The 15,636-nt window shown below is 41.7% G+C and overlaps 1 protein-coding gene across 6 annotated transcripts in view; it reads right to left on the bottom strand.

Annotated features, from left to right (window-relative positions):
- Positions 1–15,264, bottom strand: part of APBA2 (amyloid beta precursor protein binding family A member 2) — a 261,358-nt gene extending 246,094 nt beyond the window's left edge. For 2 of the 6 annotated variants that reach the window (XM_075069577.1, XM_075069575.1), the window contains exon 1: positions 15,139–15,264. The gene's annotated coding sequence lies outside the window, so the exon portion shown is untranslated. Of the gene's footprint in view, positions 1–14,148; positions 14,168–14,238; positions 14,352–15,138 lie in introns of those variants that run through there. The other 4 variants (XM_075069573.1, XM_075069576.1, XM_075069572.1 and 1 more) reach the window with 3 other exon arrangements.
- Between the last annotated feature and the right edge of the window lie 372 nt (positions 15,265–15,636).

The following is a 15,636-nucleotide window of genomic DNA, read 5'->3' as shown; positions in this document are numbered from 1 at the left end:
TACATAACTTCACTCAAAAAACAAAACAATGTAAAACTTCATAGCCTACAAGTCCACTCAGTCCTACTTCTTGTTCAGTCAATCAGCAAGAGAAATAAGTTTGTTTACATTTACAGGAGGTAATGCTGTCCACTTCTTATTTACAATGTCACGTGAAAGCGAGAACAGGTATTCACTGGCATTATTGTAGCTGGCATTGCAAGGTATTTATGTGCCAGATATGCTAAAATTCGTATGCCTCTTCATGCTTCAACCACCATTCCAGAAGACATGTCCATGCTGATTATGGGTTTTGCTAGATAACAATCCAAAGCAGTGTGGACCGATGCTGCCTTATCTATGTTGTAATCGAAATTAACATTTGAAAATTTAGAAAACATCTAAAAATACTTAAATAAATGGTCTTCTATTATTGTTTAATTGTGCAATTAACTGCAATTTTTTTAATTGTGCGATTAATCACGATTCATATTTTAATTGCTTGACAGCCCTAATTGTAAGCTCTTCAGGCCTTGATTGTCTACTACTCTGTATTCATGCAGTACTCAGCACTGAAGGCCCATTCTTGATTGGTTCCTAGGCTTTACCATAATATATAATATTATTAATAATGCACAATTCAATGCAACATTCAAGATTCATGTTGTATAGGTTAACCACATGGTATTTGTATTTGCAATATATGTATGTAACTTTAGCGCCCTCATGGTTAAAGTGGAGTCTGCTCTGCAGGCAGCTCTGGCCAAGAAGAGGCCCCTGAAGGAAGGCAGCAATGAAAGTCCCTTACATCCCAGGGCACCTGTTCCAAACCCCCCCAGAGTGAACACACACACACAGGAAGACTACAATGAATATAGGAGAGGGAAACATTTATTTACCGAGAGATGAAAGGCAAAAGACAACAGGGGAAATTAGAGGGAGGTTGCATCCAACACAAAGCTCCACAGGACACTGCGCTATGTGTCTACACAAAGAGTTCAGGAATCCTAGGCAAAGTTCCAGTCCGGTGGTGAGTCTTAGATGCTCCTGGTCATCTTTAGCATCAGTAAATTTTACCAGCAAACTCCTCCGGAGTCCTCTTCTGCTGTTCTCTGCAAAGCCACCCAGAGTGATAACCTCCCCACTTAACTAGCTAACAGCCTCCATCCTTATTCCAGATGCAAAGTCACAAATCCCACTATTCACAGCCCCATACAGCTCTAGGCAGCAATGATATTGTGTCCAGCTCATTTGTCCTTTTCAGGTGACTCCTCCCTGGCACAGTGCTTCTCCTGGATCCTGTCCTAGGGTGTCCCCAATCGGCTGCTCTGTCCCTCCCAGGCTTCGGGCAGGTTCTTTGCTTCTTCACACTGTGAGGGCCTGCTTGCTGCAACCCTTCTCTCCGGAGCTCCAGACACACACACATCCTGTTACTCTCCCCTCTCTCTCTGCCCCACTCCCCATTCCACCCCCAAAACAGCACTCTTCCTCTTGAAACAATCAGCTCCCCTCAGAAAAAGATTTCAAGGGACCATTCCCTCTAAATCCCAAAGGGATTACATGTATAAAATTGCAAAATTTTCAATTTTACATAATTGAAAATTCACTTTTGAGCTTTGCTACTGCTGGTCTCCATGCTGACTGCCGTCTGGATGAAAGCTGGCGGCTCGTAGGTAAGTATAGCGGTCAGCAGGTTTCCAGTATAGGGTGGTTGTCACATTTTGGGTACATGTATGGCCCCACAATATGCCAACATTTTTATGGCTGTCTTAGAACAACACTTCCTCGGCTCTCATCCCCTAACGCTCCTACTCTACTTCCGCTACACTGATGACATCTTCGTCATCTAGACCCATAGAAAGCAGGCCCTTGAGGAATTCCACCAGGATTTCAACAATTTCCATCCCACCATCAACCTCAGCCTGGACTAGTCCACACAAGAGATCCACTTCCTGGACACTACAGTGCAAATAAGCGATGGTCACCAAAACACCACCCTATACCGGAAACTTACTGACCACTACACTTACCTACATGCCTCCAGCTTCCATCTAGACCACATCACACGATCCATTGCCTACAGCCAAGCCCTAAGTTAGAACCACATTTGCTCCGATTCCTCAGGCAGAGGCAAACACCAACAGGATCTCTATCAAGGGTTCTTAAAACTACAATACCCATCTGGTGAAGTGAAGAAACAGATTGACAGAGCCATAAGGGTACCCAGAAGTCACCTACTCCAGGACAGGCCCAACAAAGAAAGTAACAGAACGCCACTAGCCATCACCTACCGCCCCCAACTAAAACCTCTCCAGCACATCATCAAGGATCTACAACCTATCCTGAAGCACTATCCACTCTTACAGATCCTGGGAGACAGGCCAGCCCTCGCTTACAGATTGCTTCAGGCTGGGGGGCTAATAGTCACCAGCAACTACACACCACACAACAAAAAACCCCATCCCAGGAACTAAACCCTGCAACAAACCCCAGTGCCAACTCTGTCCACATATCTATTCAAGAGACACTATCATAAGACCTAACCATCAGGGGATCATTCACCTGCACATCTACCAATGTGATATATGCTATCATGTGCCAAAGAATCAATGGACACAAATCTGACATCAAGAATTATAACATTCAAAAACCAGTGGGAGAACACTTCACTCTTTCTGGACACTCAATAAACAGACTTCAACCAAAAAACAAAAACAAAAACACACCTTAAAAAACAGACTCCAAAGAGAAACTGCAGAATGAGAATTAATTTGCAAACTGGACACCATCAAATTAGGCCTGAAGAAAGACTGGAAGTGGATGGGTCACTACAAAAAGTGATTCCTCCCTGCCGATACTCACACCTTCTTGTCAACCTTTTAAATGTTGTTATCAGGGTGGCCCATTTAAACTCATTAGCACTACAAAAATGATTTTCCTCCCTGCTTGTCAACTTTTGAGAATAGCTCACTTCCACCTTAATTGAATTAGCTTGTTAGCACCGACCCCCAACTTGGTAAGGCAACTCCCATCTTTTCATGTGCTGTGTATTTATACCTCTCTCTGTATTTTCCACTCCATTCATCTGGATGAAGTGGGTTTTAGCCCACAAAAGCTTATGCCCAAATAAATTTGTTAGTCTCTAAGGTGCCATAAGAAATCTTTGTTGTTTTCACATATTCACATGATTCCAATATCTGGGATAATAAGTATGGTAAGTCTTGTGATATTTGGTGTTTTTAAAGGGAGAGCTGTCTACACTACTTGTTTTTTTTTAGATCTGAATACAGGCTCAGAAATAAAACCTAGCTGAAGTTGTATTAGATGAAGTTTTTTAAAAGACACAGAAAACTTTTCCTCCACAAAGTTTTAGCATCATAATATATAAAACAGCTGTTTGTTTCCCCTAATATCAACCTCTAGCAAGCATATGCATTGTTCTCTCCAAAAGCCTAGTAAACTGTATTCACCCAGAAAAGTGTACCTGTATAGAACTGACAAAAGGAATTTGTATGAGAGAAAGTTAGTCCATTAATTCTATTACTCTCCCATTACAAGGGATGCTAGCTAGAAAAACCAAAATAAAGCCCCACTTATATGTAGCCTAACGGACAGAGCACTGGACTGGGACTTAGGAGATCTGGATTCCAATCCCAGCTCTGCCACTGGTCTGATGCATGACCTTGGTCAAGCCACTTCACACCTTAGCTATCAACTGAGGATAATGATGATTACCACCTCCTTGGTAAAATGCTTTGAGATCTACTGATGAAAAGCATTATAAGAGCTAGGTAATACTTTCTAGCACATCAGTACAAAAGAATTAATGAACCAACATATACATGCTGAAATAAAACTGATGCTAAGCTATTCTTCCCCAGAGTAAAATAATCTTAATATCTTTTTTGGTTCAAACCATTATTTCTAATTAGATCAGCTGTTAGTTGATGGCTCCAGTTATGATGTGCAGCATTATAAACAGGGGACAAATCAACCATGCTTTAAAGATCATGGTCTATTCTACAGCTATTTACAAAAACAGAATTGTTTAAAAAAACCACAACCCATAAACAAAACATACACCCTAAGGCGAGCCTTTTTACACAGATAATAGAAAGAGAACATCACAATACCCACACATTGTTCTTACTATCTCAGAGGATATTAGAGTGAGATTTTCTCCTACCACCTCAGGTACAAAAGAATACCTCTTCATTATAAAACAATTGATCTAAGATGTATATTGCTGATAGGTGACATTTTCCTGTACGTTCAGGGCAAGTTTTCTGTGAAGGAACCAAGTAATCAATAGTATCAAGGAGCTGAAAGATTCCTGACAATGTTCATGACATTTGAGTCAGACAGGAGACCAAATGCCCCTTCTGTGAGTTCACAACTACAAATGGATTCAATAAAGAATTAGGTAAATTCATGGAGGATAGGTCCATCAATGGCTACTAGCCAAGATGGTCAAGGACTGAACCCCATGCTCTGGGTGTCCCTAGCCTCTGACTGCCAGAAGCTGGGAGTGGACAACAGGTGATGGATCACTAGATAATTGTTCTGTTCATTCCCTCTGAAGCACATGGCCACTGTCAGAAGACAGGACACTAAACTAGATGGACCATTGGTCGGACCCAATATGGCCATTCTCATGTTCTTCTTTACAATACGTACTAAAAATTGTTCCTCCTCTCTACTGTTTGGGCCACTGCTGTAGCATGGGCTGTAAAATATCCAGTCGGCAACAGAATTCCTTTCCTATTTCTCATCCAGTATGCCAAAGCTCTGATCTCTCAGGCCATAATACGTCAAGTAGCTGTGCATAATTAAAGCTACACTGATAGACTAACTGTCACAGAGTATCACAGAGATAAAATTTTTAAATCTGCCTTATCTGTAATCCAGAGATATCTACAGTACAGTTAATAGTGTTTTGAACCGAGAATACATTTCCTTTTTAAAAGGCAGAACCACCAGACCTTCTCCCCACCTCCACAACCTAGGTTTTACAAGAAGAAAAACAAGGTTGTGTTCTGATTCTCCTTTGTAATGCTGTATCAAAATGTATTCACTGACTCTGAAGGATAATGAGAGGGCCATGTACAGACTAAGAAAGCTATGCATCTCCCACCAGCAATAAAAGCTGTAATTTGTATTCCTCTCTTTTGGTCCTTTTAATACATATTCTTTATTACATAGGCAAATAGAAGTTAGGTTTCCATATTTCCCTTGCTTTATTCACTCCATTTTTAAAAGAAGAAACAAATCAATCTGCTGAATCACACAGGTCAACATCACATGAACAGAATAATGGCAAGATTTATAGTCTGTCAGGTTACTTTATACTTTCATGTATTCTTATAACAATTACATTTTAGAAAGCCTGCAATATCTTAAGGGTAAATTTAAATATGTAGGCAAGTAGTTCTGGTGGAATAGCAACAAATGCATCATGCTGCATAGTAAAAGTCTGGAACCAAATAAAGCTTTTAGTTCTTCCCCATTCTGGATCAGTTTATAAAGGAAATATTTGTACTCTTGGCTGAACTATCCTTTAGCGCCTACCATACATTAGTACTTGTAACCACATTTGAAACAGTTTGCACCGAAATAGATGGAAGGTTTTGCATCCCCACTCAAGCCAGCAATTAGAAACTGACTGTGCTTGATCCCTGTTAGAGGGTAACAGCAAGCACAGTTTTGGCTAATATGATTGTAACGACTATAGAACAATAAAGTGTTCCAGTGTAGACAGAATTCTTTACAAACAATCATGTTTGACTACGATCATAATCATGTATTTGCTCTTCTGTACATGGGAAATACTTCAACAAAAGTGCTAGAGTAGCCCACACTTTAAATGTGGACATCATCTGATTCAGGTGAACCTTTTCCAAGAAGAGTGCACCTTTGACCATAATCTTAGAATGGGTATACATTAATTGTTTTCTTCCCAAGGAAACTGCAATATTAACTAGCATTTTGGAAAACACCCCTCAAAAGGCAGGTAGGCAGAAAGGTGAAGGAGCATACTGGTAGCATTGTCTGCTGCATGTGAAGCAGAGATCTATCCTCTGGAAGGTGCATATAATAATATGTAGATAGGTGTACTCTACATCTATTGATAGAAAAAAAAAAAAAAAGTCCTTTGTAAACTGCTGCTAAGGTGGAATTTAGGGTCTCCATCCCTTAATTATGGCTTCTGAAGGAGTCTGTTCAAGAGCTTCTGGTTGAGTGCACTTCTGTCTTTTGAATGCTTGGGCACTAGGAAGAGGATGAAGTAGAGTGCTAAGTCTTCTTGTTCTCTGTGGGATTGACTGGCATTCTGCAGTCTTCATATTCTGATATTTCAAATCAGTTGGAGGAAGAGGAAGGAGGTCAATAAAATTGGTTTTGGAATTGCATTTACTTCTAAGATGTAAACCAGGCTCTATGTCTCTGCCTAAGTCACTCTCTTGCTGTAGTACTGCACACTTTCAAAGAAACACTTTGAAATTTCCTGCTAGTTGCCCTCCGTTTGGGGGACCACCTTATAGAGTCAGGCTGCAGTCATGCTTCTTTGAAAGAAGGAGATACATTGAGTAGCATGAGAGGCATCTATATATTTAATCAGGAAGCTGGACATACCTCCACTAATTTTAGGCTAGATCAAAGGATTTTCAATATCCATAAATTCTAAATTTCTTTTTGAGCTGCAAGGCTTCAGATTTTTTTTTTAAATGGGGTTCCCATGACAAATCTATTCATAGTCATTGCAACATCTGCCCAATGGGACGCTTAAGCTACCAGCTGCCTTGGGTTTGGTTTTCCATGGCATCAGGCAGAGCTGGTGTTGTGGTTGAGAGACAATTACAGCTCACGGCTCTTACTGTAAATCTCAGGAGAACAGGGGAGGCGTGGATGCAATCTCACAACAGAAGTCTGACTATGTAGGCCTGGTTCTTGCACAAGACATGGAGGCAGCAGATTAAGAAGCACTGCTGAAATAACCTTGCTTTTATTATTATATTATTCTTTTAACTAATGACTTGCCATGTCTTTAACCAGACACTAGATTGATACTCCCAACAGTTGATGCCAATCAGAACAGGTTTCTTGCAAACGGATTAACTCCCCTTCTTTCCCACTTCATCCCATATTTCCTTTTACAGAAGGTCTATATGAAGGAATACAGGGTCCACACAATACTCCTGAGAATGCTTTCAAATTAATCTTCTTCAAAACATTGATTCTGAGGTTCTTCCTTGGGGAGTTCTAACCCCATGTCTGTGCTATAGAAATAAGTGGAACACGAGAAATGTTCACCCTTGAGATGATCCGTAGGTGGGCTTCTTAAAACTTTATAGGTGATCCCTAAGCGTGTTTGAGGAAGGGGTGCAGGGAAGCTTTCACATTTGGCAGATATTTCGAATCACTGAATCCCACAGTGAGTGAAGCAGGGTTACATAAAGGTTGATTCACACCTTGTTAAAGAGTATGGGGAAATAGTCAGAAATAAGCAGTGAGCCAAGAGGCTCCTTATCTGCACATTCCTCCATGTCTGGGACATTTTCCTCTCATCCACATAGCTAGCTCTGGAGGAAAGGGGTAGAGAAAAATAGTGTGGCAATGACCAACCTGCAGCATGAGCAGGGTCCCATTAGTCCAGCAGGAGTGGTAACAGCCAACCTATAATGTTTAGCAGAATTCCAATTAGCCCAGGCGTTTCTGTCAAGTTTTTTATCCCTCTGGTTGTCCATGAAGTGCTCCTGCCAGAGAGACCTGTCCAAACATGTTGTGCTGGAACCTGCTGGTCCAGAAGGAGGTATTTGCCGCAGAGCCCCAAGGTTAAGTAACAACCCAGTAATGCTTAGAATTTAATAAACCAACTAAAGAGGATCCATTCTGGTTGTTTTGTTCTCTTGTTACTCTGAGCAGAACCTCTGGTAAAGCGTTCCTGCAGCAACTGGGGTCAATTTACACTGGCTGGATTTCAGGGATGTGATCATTCCCAGCCTGCCTCGACTGGAGGCAGAAATCAGACCTGTTAAAGAGCTGCAAGGAATAAGAACCACTGTAAGGGATCTGGGATCTGCAGAACTTCCTTATGGTACCACGTGTCCACAAGATGTTGCTAATACAACTGCTCCATAAAATGTAACAAGGAGATCCAAAGTTTGCCACCTCATCATATACTGCTTACAGTTGCAAAGCATTTGCTTCCAGATTTAGAGGGTTGTATTTTTTTAAAACCACACCTGCTTGAACTTGCAGGTCAAAAATAGCTTTAATCTTGACATATTATGTTAGGATAAAAAAGACAGACTTTAGAAGGGCTATTGCAGTGTCTCAGAAATGCATACAGAAGGCTAGTGCAGTGTACTTAAAGCCATGATGGTCCCAAGATATAAGAGAGACAAGATGGGTGAGGTAATATCTTGTACTGGATCAACTTCTGCTGGAGAGGAAGAGTTAAGCTTTCAAGCCACACAGGCCTGAAAAAGAGCTGTGTGTGGCTCAAAAGCTTTTCTCTCTCAGAGAAGTTGGTCCAATATAAGATATTACCTCACACACTTTGTTTCTCTATAGAAGACTAAGTTTATTACTGTGTATGCACTGACACGTCTGCAGCTGAGTACCAATCTAAGTACAACACATTTATGCAGGACAAGAAACCTTGTACTCTTTACTGACATAGTAGACTTAGAATCTGGGACAACTGTTGGCATCATGCAGGGAGTTTTTGAGATCAAGGCTAAAGAATCAGCTCAGTATTGGATGGCTGGAATTCAGCCTGATTGTGAGATCCTTGGGCAAAAAGACATTATACGGGTTGTCAAATTATGTTAAGCCATATATACAAACACGACACTCCATGTTGTCCATTGTGTTGGGCACAACCTTAAGCTGGAGTTTGGATTTCAAACAAGAAAAGGATTAAACGAAATGTATTTTGAAAGACATTTTACTATTCAAATCCCCAAGAGGCAACTTCAGGCTCTTGATGACACCTTTGAGGCTAGAGGTTTATTTGCAGGGTATCTACCGTGTATACTGAGCAGCAAGTCAGGACAGCGCACCAAAGTCAGTGATTAAAGATCATCATCTAGCTGTCACCCACACAAACAAAAGCAGAAGAAGCAGAAAGCAGAGAAATGCTTTTTACACAATCAAAGCAGCAACAATTTCTCATTTTAATTTACTTGAAAGAATGGGACCAAACCATCCTTGCCACCCACCCTAAAAAAAAATGTTTTCTTGGACAACCTAATTTGAAGTCTTAAATGCCACTGAACAAGGGATCAGCATTTCTCCCCCTCCCTGCCTCAACCAATTCCATTGTAGCCTATAACCCTCTGCTTACCTAAATAGTCCTTTGCCATTTCTATTGGACACAGTGTTGTTATTCTTCCTCACTTCATGCCCTAAAACCTGTTTTACTGTGAGCTGCAGCTGCTTTGTTTCATAGCAGAGGTGACTGCATTTCAGTGTTAGTCAGTGAGCACAACATTTCCTTTGGCCACCTTACAAGTGTGCTGCGGGACACATCTAGTGGGACCAATCCAACCTCTGTAACAGTCGTCCCCAAACTTTTTACCTCATGGCCCCCCTTAACCTTGTCCATGCCTGAACCAGGGCTGGCAGCAGGGGAAATGTGGACAGCAGTAAGGGGGCCAAGGCAGGGGCCACAGCTGGGGATGTGGGGCCACGAGTGGAGCTTGGCGGCAATATCTCTCCACCTCCTGTGGGGGCTGGCCCAGGTCCCAGCCACACCTAACCATCTAGGATTGTCCTGGAGTCTCCAGAAATTAAAGATTAATCTTTAATTAAATATTTTGTCATGTGATGAAACCTCTAGGAATATGTCCAACCAAAATTAGCAACTCTAGCTGCACCCACCCTGAAAGTTCCTCTGTGCCCCACCCAAGAGGGTGCACTCTACAGTTCGGGGACCTCTGCTTTATAATGAGGCAAGACTCTCACTGAAGTTACTTCAAAAAAATACCATACGACTGGATCTGGCAACACCTGTCCTCCTATATGTGGAATTCCAAGAGGGAAAGGTTTGCAGGGCCAGACCCCTATTCTGTAATGACTGCAAGATCCTTGGGCAAAAAGGCATCGTAAGAGGACAAAGTAGCATTTTATTAGACGCAACTGCTCGGGTAGAAGAGTCTCAATCAAAACTTTAATATATAACATCCAAAATTGATTATGGGAAATTGTAAAGATGAAGGGGAGATTTTCAAAGGCATGATGTGCAGTTAGGCACTTAACTCTCACTGAAAGTCGATGGCAGATGCACAATGAACTGCCCTGTGCCTTTGAGCATCTCCCACAATACAATATCAGACACCAGAGAGAGCCCATTAAGTTAAATAAATACAATGGAAAAAACATGCCAATGAGCACTGACTTTTGTTAAAGTTGAGACAAGCAATTAATGCACAGGTGATAAAACCTTATCTGGGTACCTGGATGGCTCGCAATCACTTAACTATTCAAGTTGTTAGTAATAACCTTCTAGACACAAAATTATCCTCAAATAGTTGCCAACTGCTCAAAGATGAGTATCCCCAGTACAATTCTCCAGATAAAATGGCAGGGCTGGGGTGCATTCTGTTGGACATCAGAGTATTTTCACAAGTGTTGGTGTTTGGCTAATTATCCAGAAATTTATCTAGATAAACGTTTACAAGAATATTATCTGGATATACTGAGACACCCAGACAAGGCTACCTGAACCCTATTTTCAAACTCCCGTCTCTATCTTCACACTTGTTCTTAGGGGAAAGTCCTCAGGGGCTGTCAGAAGAAGCTGAATAGTAGAGGGTACACACAAATTCTTCATGTCCTGGGGAGTAAGACTGCTGCATACATTCTATTTTGGTTCTTCAACCAAAAGAAAAAAGTATTTTTGGTCAATAAATATTTTGGAATAATAAGGATAATTGTTGAAACTTGACACAGAGCAGAATAATATGATTTTTTTAAAACATAAAAACATAACCTAAACAGGATTTGAACTCTGTACCTGAAATACAGGATCAATTGTACCTGCAATAAGATTTTTGCTGAAGCATCACTGAAAATCACAAGATTATTATTAATGCAAGAGCTACACATTTCAAACAAAAGTCTCAATCCTACGATTGAGTGAAGGTGGACCAGAGTGAAACACAGATCAGATATCATGATGAGGACCCGGGAGTCCCCCCAGTTCATGCATTTTAATGTTAATTAATTAAATTTATTCTATATATTTTCATTTTTCCTTTAGCTAAAGATGGAAGAGGAGGAAGGAAAACTTTCCTATTTTGAGCTATAAATGCCTCCAAAAGTCAGGCAATTTATCTACCTACTATGTCATTTGTCTCTCTTGATCCCTGAATAATTTTTTAATGTATTTTAAGCAAGTCCCTATATATAAGAAAGGAAAAGGATGAAAGGATTACAGGAAAAAATAAGTGTTACAAAAATAAAAGAAACTTAGTAAATGTTGGTGTCTCCTGCCTTGTAGCATAAACTGCTGGTAGCTGAAAGTTAGGTGCTTGAAGCCTATTAGAACTAACTCTTTTGACCAACCACAGCTTGGGCATGAACTTTGAGACCATCCCACTAGGTTTCTTTAAGGAAAAAACAAAAGCTTAATGTTGCATGTTTCTCCACATAAGCTATAGTACATATCATGCAGAAACAATCTATCCTTTCACTAGGTTGGCGAATTGCCTTTGCTGATGGGAGGATGAGGGGTGGGGGGGTAGAAAATCAAAAGCAGTGAGAAACAAACAAACAAACAAACAAACAAACATTCTCAGATATGCTATTTGGGCAGATTTAACCAAAGCTATATTCCCTGCCGTGAAAAGCGAAAGCCCTTTTTCGGCACATGCCTGGACCCTCATCAAGCACAGTGGGTGAAAGTCTGTGACATCTGTGCTCCACCTCCAACAGAGGCAGAATGATACAGGAAGGCAAATCCTGGCATATTTTTACGCTGTTTTCCATCTCAAAACAAGTTTGTTTCCCCAAAACTGAGCTCAGTTTTGAAAAGTTCCCATTAGAGAGCTCATTTAACTTCTCTCATCTAAATTTCCACTACATGCATCCGATGAAGTGGATATTCACACTCGAAAGCTCATGCTTCAAAACGTCTGCTAGTCTATAAGGTGCCAAAGGACTCTTTGCTCCTCTCATCTACAGCATCCATCCTACACCAATGGCAGCAATGGTGTTTTCTAAACATTTTAAAATTACTTTAAAAAGGTAAGCAGCAGCAAGTGGGGAAGGGGAAAAGGTTATGATTAATTTGGTTTGCCTCTTTTTGACATGAATGAGGTTGCTTCTAGTCAGCAACATTAGTTAAAAACAGAAAGAAGAGGGGCTAATATACTAGAAAATGCAACTTTAAGTCTCAAGAAGCCAGAGCCTATGAAGAGCAGGTCTGCAAGAAAGAAACGCATCCATAGAGACCACCAGATGTACTAACACAAAGAGTGTCAGGGCAGCTGTTTTTCCCACCTATCCATAGCAATAAGATGAAGTTAAACACAGTAGAAGGAATAGGAGAAAAAAACATATGTAGTTCTCTGCATCTTCCTAAGAAAGGTCTGTACAACTCAGACATATTGAGAAGTGTCAGTTTCAGAGTTTTCTATTTTAACCCCAACCAGTAAAACAACTCATTTCCAAAACATAGCTTCTCAGTACAGTTGACTAAAATCAGAAAAATCAAGATGTAGACAAGTATCTGCACATATCATAGCCATAACTCCTGGATGGCTTCTTACAGTCTCGCATGGGAAACTACAAGAATATTAAACGATTTACAAAAAATCCTTTACTATTTTATCACTATATGCCATAAAATACTGCACACTACAGATATCCAAGTTAAATTAAGATGCCTTGTAGCTGTTACCTTCTTTTACCTATAGTTCCACTGGCTTGCAGAACTAATAAGATTTGTTGAGCAATAGACTCAGTAAACGCCTAAAATACCCCTCCTGCAAAAACACCATCATTTCCTGTGATATTCTGTGGATCTCTGGACAGGCTAGGATGATTGAAAATCATCAGTTAAATTACTATGGCCTGTTTGCAAGACTAAGATGGTTGGTCTTTTTAAACCATCTCAAGGCAGAGTAGAAAGCAACTATAAAGTATACCTATATAAAGATTATATTACACTGAAATAAGAAAAAGAAAACCTTACTGAATTCTCCTTTTATGCCTTTGCTCATATATAACCACCAATAGAAGGGTACTGAGAAAACTAACTTTGTAAATCAAAAAAGTACAGACTGCCAATTATTAAAGCAAAGCATGCCAACTCTTCCCTATTGAACATACAGCCTCATACACACAGGACTCCCTCTTCCCCTCTAGCAATACCAAAAAACGCATCATCTGATCATAGCAAAGCTGGTAAAGGGGGGGGGGGGAAATCATGTTATAATTTATCACACAGTTTACTCTAAGAAAAATGAAGTGGAGAATTTTTAATTGAGTAGCTTTTCCCTTCAGACCTCATTATGAAGGAGAAGGGGGTGGGGAGAAAGTTGATCAAAAGCTCTAATTCAGTTGCTACGCTGGAGGCTTGATAAACCAGAAACAAATATAAATTCTAAGAAGTGTGCATTACATGAAGACTTCTCTTCTGTGTTTTTTGATCTTAAGACAAATTAACTCTGAATTGTTCAGCACTGTAGATGAGCAATGTGTGGAGATATACATACATACATATACACACACACACTTCAAAGCTAGGTACTGACAATTAAATACACATACACACACTATATAAACATTCCACATGTACATATATACACATTCCAGACAAGATATTAGATGAGGTAATAAAAATTGTAAAAGTCACACTCTAAAATATTGCATATATAAATTAGTAGGGGATGGATAGAAGCACAAAATTAAAAAAAAAAAAAAAACAGAATACAGCATTGACTGCAGTCAGAGAAAAAGGTGATTCCAGCAGCAGCAACTTTCTGGATAGAAATACTTCCCATTTCCAGTTCTCATCTGACTGAAATGAGGCAGCTGCATTAAAGCTTCCCTACCACCACTATGTTACAATAGAAAGAAAGAAAGAAAAGCTCTTCTGTACCAGGCAGAGAACATCTTCTAAATCTATCCCTGCACCAGATACAGCTATATAAATACCATCACCTTTCCAGACAATAGCAACAGATTGACCAAGCAATGCCCTCTCTCATCAGCTGCTACACATTAAATAAACTATCATATTAGTAAAATTACACTCTTCCTGCTGGAGTCTCTTTCCAATCTGGCTTCTCTTTGCACTGCTGGCAGGGTTGGTTTCCTCCCCCGCAACAGCAAGAGAATAGGGATGAGATTTGGTGGCAGCAAAATCCTCGCTCTGCAAGGGTTGCACTGCAGGCAGTTCTCCGCCCCACAGACACCTTTCAAGGAGCTTAATTTCCCCCCACTAGCTGGAGCTAAAATGTGGTTGGTCAATTGGTTAAGGGGGGGAGGGAGAGACTACATGCAATATCCTGTTATCAGCATCCCACCAGGACAAGGAGCTCGAGGTAGGAGAATGGGACTTGCATGCAGCATCTGCCCCCTCCCCCTTCAGCACATACTGCAAGGAGCTAGGGTATGAGAGTGGGACTTGCAAGCAGTATCTTGCCCCTTCCCCCTCACCCCCCTGCAAGGAGCTCCGAGTAGGGGAGTGGGACTTGCATCCAGCATCTGTCCCCTTCCCCTAGACAGGCACTGCAAGAAGCTCAGTCAGGGCAGAGGAGTGGGACTTGAATGCAGTATCTGCCACACAAACAGAATGGGACTTGCATGCAGCGTCTGGTCCCCTCCCCCCACACAAACATACAAACTGCAAGGAGCTTGGGGTAGGGGAGTGGGACTTGCATGCAGCATCTGGTCCCCTCCCCCCACACAAACACACTGCAAGGCACTCAAGCGGCTTCCACACACTATTTCCCTGCCAGCACTGCAGCATCCTACTCCCCGCTCCTGAGGGAGCTCCCAGCGGGGGAGGTGTCTACAGCGGCTCCTTCCGCGCCTGGGGCACAAAGGCTCCCCACTCGGCCGGCCCCTTTCTCTGCCGACCCCGCTGGGAGCAAAGCCCTAGCAAGCGCCAGTGCAGGGCTGGCTGCGGGGGTTTTACCCCCTCGTTACCTGGGCTGGGACTATGCCGCTCCTTCTCCTCTTCACAGATCGACCGCGACCAGCCGCACCAGCTCTTTTGTGTGACTGCTTCAGAGCGGAGCCACACACGGAGACTACTAATGAACCCAGGAAGCTGAATAGCAACAGATACCGCCTCCTCCCCAGCCGCCCCAGACTCTGCATGGCGCATAACCAAGGCTTCCAGGCGTTTGAGGAAGGGAAGCCCATCCGCCTTTGGGGTCTGAGAGGCCTCAGCAAGCTGCACCCCCGCCCCCACTCATTAACAGATTATCCTCTCCCCTATTCCCTGGCCGTCCCACAGTCAGCAGCAGAGAAAGGATCAGGGCAAACAGGACTTTCCTAATATGACCTTCCCCAGGTTCTCTATGATATTAATTGGAGATGGCCTCAAGCCCCAAAAATCAGATCTGGGTCAGAGTTCAGATTATTACCCTTCCTTCCCCTTTCCCAGTAAAGTTTGGGAGTATTTGATTGTGGGGTTTTGGT

Source organism: Chelonoidis abingdonii, chromosome 9 (genome assembly GCF_003597395.2).
Source record: "Chelonoidis abingdonii isolate Lonesome George chromosome 9, CheloAbing_2.0, whole genome shotgun sequence".
NCBI lineage: Eukaryota > Metazoa > Chordata > Testudines > Testudinidae > Chelonoidis > Chelonoidis abingdonii.
The sequence above is the reverse complement of the archived record's forward strand: the minus strand, read 5'-3'. Positions and strand labels throughout refer to the sequence as shown.